A 4,471-nucleotide genomic window follows, 5' to 3' on the forward strand; every position below is an offset into this window, starting at 1 on the left:
CACAGAATATTTCAGAAAGGGACAGCAAACTCCCAAATTTACTCTATGAAGCTAGCATAACCCTGGTATCAAAACAAGACAAAGACCCCACAAAAACCGAAAACTTCAGTCCATTATTCCTAATTAGAATAGATGCAAAAGTTTTCCAAAAAAATTCTGGCCAATAGAATCCAACAACATATCAAAAAATAATTCATGATGACCAAGTGGGATTCATACCAGGGATGCAAGAATGGTTCAACATTTGAAAAGCAATCAACGCCATCCACCACATAAACAAGACAAAGTCCAAGAACAATAGATGCAGACAAGGCTTTTGATGATATCCAATACTCATTTCTAATAAACACACTCAATGTGATAAGAATAGAAGGTAACCCCTCAACATCATAAAACTGAAAGTATTTCCCCTGAAAACGAACGAGGTGAGCATGCTCCTCATCACTACTGTTACTCAACATTATGCTGGAAGTCCTAGCCAGAAACAAAAGGGAATACAATTGGGCAAAGAAGTGAAACTCTTGCTATTTGCAGACTGTCTGGTTTTACTGAGAGAACCCCAAGGAGTCCATAAAAAGGCTGTTGGAAACGAAGGGTATGGTAAAGTAGCAAGATACAAAATCAACAAGAATAAATCCGCCTGATTCCTATATACCAGCAAGGAGAGCGCTGAAAAACATATTAGAAAGCAGTAACTTTTCAAATAGCCCACAAAAGGGAAATACCTAGGACTAGCCCTAGCCAGACACAAGAAGACCTGAACATAGAAAATGACAGAGCATTGTTACAAGAGGCCTACACCGATGGAGCAACGCCCATGACTGTGGAGGTTGTTGTTGTTGTTAGGTACCATCGGGTCCGTTCTGATCCACAGTGCCCCATGCACAACAGAACAAAGCACCGCGTGGTCCTGGGTCATCCTCACAATTGTTGCCATGCCTGTCCTGATTGTGCCAGCCATTAGCTCACTCCATCTCATTCAGGGCCTTCCTTTCCACTTCCTCTCCATTTCACAAAGCAGGGTGTCCTCCTCCAGGGACTGGTCTCTCCTTACAACATGTCCAACATAAGGAAGATGAAGCCTAACCCCCTGGCCTCTCAGGAGCAGACTGGCCATGCTCCTTCCAACACACATAGGCTTGTCCTTTTAGCAATCCATGGTCCTCTCAATATTCTTCTCCAGCTCCATAATTCAAATGTATCAGTTCTCATCTGGGCTTCCTTATTCAATTCCCACCTTTCACATACATGTAAGGTCGCAGATAATGCCCAGGCAGTCAGATTTACTAGCAGCAGCGGAGCAGAAAAGTTTAAAGAGATCTGAATATATTCAGGTAATTGAAGATGAGAACCCAAGCCGATTGGAATGCCGTCGGAAGAAGATGACAGGTTGCTACTGTCCACAGCTACAACCCAGGTGCCCAGGGCCTGGGGCCTGCGCACAGGAAGCCGGTGTCTCCATGGCCCCGATGCTGGCGAGGGGAGTCTAGTCTAGGCTGTCAACTATCCCACAGATACCAAAGAAAAATGCATGCGAGAATGCTTCGTTCGCCGTGAAAGTGAAGAGAGCCGTCCAGAAAACATCTGATTTGATAGTGTTGGGTTTTCTCCGGTGGAAAATAACCGAACGGGATCTGAAGGAATGTTTCAGTACTTTCGGAAAAGTCATCGTGGTGCAGGTCGAGAAAGATGTTAAATATACTGTGTTTTATACAAACAATACACATTATACAGTTTTTTCACCTTTTCAACCCCTTCACACTTAAGTTTCCTATGATGCGATGGATATTTTATGAGTGGGCACATTAGATAAGAAAATATAATAAGCAATATTTCTTGATTCTAGTCCTAATCTTATTTTTCTTGGATTTTTAAAACTTTTTAATAAATCTGTAATAAAGTTATTAATTCCATAACTTGTATACTTCCTAATTAATGTACTATTCTTTTCTTTAATTTTCTGTTATTTTACCCAAAATACTAAATAGGATACTTCAACATTTGATATCTTTTATTTAAAGAAAATAAAAACTGTGAATTAAAAAAAGAAAGATGTTAAAATGACGGGCGTGAACAGAAGATAAGCCTAGAGAAGGCGGTCGGCAGGAGCAGCATCTTGGACGCCCGGATCAAGGCTCGGTCTGCCAGTGCAGCCCCCCGGGCACCGGCCTGCACGGAGCTCATGGAGGGCGGTTCCAGGACTTCGCCCTGCACCCCACGTGCCCCCCTAGCCGTGGCGCGTCCTGGGCCGGCTCTGCGTGGGCCCTGAGCCCACAAGAGGCGACTCTCACCCAAGGCTTCTTGGGGGAGTGGGTAAGATGCTGCAGCCATCCGGAGCCTCTGCTCCGGCTGTAAGAAGACGCCCGTGGCCCTGGTGCGTGTGCTGGCCTCTCCTGACTTTGTCCTGGATGCGCTGATTGGCAGGGTCCATGGCCAGAACCCCTGGAGCGCTGTCCCACAAGGGAGCCGCGTGCTGGTGCTGGAGCGCAGCTTGTTAAGAAGACCGTCACTGGGGAGAGGGGCTGACACCCAAGCTGTAGCCTATCGCTGCGTCTGCCGCCTTCCCCACTCCGGGAGTTGCCCACCACTACCCAAAGGGTAGCGAGCGCAACCTCCGCACTTACACGGCCACCTGTGCCCGGTCACGGCCCCTTTACATCTCACCACTGCGTGTGCCCTGGGACCGGGTCACAGCCCCTCCTGTGCCCTGTGGCTGCGTTATGCGCGCCCCCACCCCCCCACCCCACCCCCCGCTGTGTGCTCTGGGCCTGGGTCTCGCATCCCGTCCCTCCTGCTGCGTGTGCCCTGGGCTGGACCTCGCTGAGGCTGTTGCACCCCTTGGGGTCATGGCCGCTGTGCAAAGAAACCAGGAAGATTGAGTGGAATCGTGTCTATGTATTTTTAATTAAAAGATGTTTATCCCTAGGAAGAAAATTAAGCTATAGTCATTCAGAAGGATTTGGTTTTGTTCGTTTTACAGAATATGAGGCCAGGGTGAGAGTCATGTCGCAGCAACATGTGGGAGATGAAAGACGGTGAGACTGTACGTTTCCCAGTTCCAAGCAAGCCCAGATGAAGCGGGATGAGTGGAGCGGGCTTGTTGGGAGTGGTATGAAGGATAGGACTCTGGGTGAGTGGCAGCTGTTGTATGTTTCCTCCATTATGGAGAAGTAGTTTCATTCCGAAATCGTTCAGGGCTTTTGCCTTGGTTACATTGCCTTGATCAGGTTGCTCGGGCTCTTTGTGGAGAGAACACAATCAGTACAGGAATGAGCTACGGACAGCAACACTGATCTGAAGCACAATAGTATTAGAAATGACCTTGGGAGTCAGAGTGGATTCTGTAATATTCAAGGGATGGGGCTGGCTTGGGAAACAATCAAGGTCGTTATGTGGGTGGGGAGATGAACTCTGGGGCTTTCAGCATTAATCCAGCAACAATGGCTGCAGCCCAGGCAACAATACAGAGCAGCTGGGGGGATGATGGGCATGCTAGCCAGTCAGCAGAGCCAGTCAGGCCAAAGTCGAGGCAACACGCAAAGGGAGACAAATCAGGACTTTGGTTCTGGAAATAACTCTGACAGTGGCGCCAGTGCCTGGGCAGCACTTGGTTCAGGATCAGCCGCAAATGCAGGGTCAAATAATGTTTGTAATGGAGGCTTTGGCTCAGCATGAGTTCCACATCTTCTGGCTAGGGAATGTAGACAGTGGGTTCCGGTGGGTTTGGGTTGGTTGGTTGGTTGGAATTCAGATTTCTCTAAATTCATGGTAAGTATATAGTAAGATATAGATATCCAGAGATAGATACAGATATATATGTGTTAGTCTGTGTACTTTAGAGAAACAAATCCACAGAAACTCATGTATAAGAGAGAGTTTTATATAAAGGTTAAATGCACATCAAGAAAACATCCCAACCCAGTGCTGCCCAGGCCCACAAGTCCAACCCATTAACCCATATGTCCGACACCAATCTACAAAGTGCTCCTCCGTCTCACAAAAGAGATGCAATGCCGACTGCAGGAAGAAAGCCGAGTCAGTGAATGTGTAAACATCTCAGCACTGGCTGGTAGGGGTCTCCACATGGGAGCTCCAGCACCCAGGGCTGCATCGGGGTAGGTCCATGTGGCTTCTCCTCAGGGATGTCTTGCAGGAAGTGAGCCTTGCCAGCTAAAGCAGGGAACTGGCTAAGGCAGCTGCACCCTGGTCTGACCATCAGAAAGCAAGAGACCCAAGAACTAGAAAGGCGAGGTTCACTGAGCCATTTATCCCTCCGCCCTTCAATTAACCCCACATGTGTTTATTGGCCAGGTTGGCACAATAAACTAACTACCTCAATATATATACTAAAAATGTTCAAGATTGGTTTGTTCAGTTTGGGGTATATTCAGGAGTACTTTTGATATTTCTGTTTAGAAAATAGAGGACGATATATAGGAATTTTATACATTTTGTAACTTAAAGATTTGAA

General features: G+C 47.1%; 1 pseudogene; it reads left to right on the top strand.

The window, feature by feature from the left end:
• Window positions 1–1,265: 1,265 nt before the first annotated feature.
• Window positions 1,266–3,704, top strand: LOC142451704 (TAR DNA-binding protein 43 pseudogene; annotated as a pseudogene).
• The last annotated feature ends 767 nt before the right edge of the window (window positions 3,705–4,471 follow it).

Source organism: Tenrec ecaudatus, chromosome 6 (genome assembly GCF_050624435.1).
Source record: "Tenrec ecaudatus isolate mTenEca1 chromosome 6, mTenEca1.hap1, whole genome shotgun sequence".
Taxonomy (NCBI): domain Eukaryota; kingdom Metazoa; phylum Chordata; class Mammalia; order Afrosoricida; family Tenrecidae; genus Tenrec; species Tenrec ecaudatus.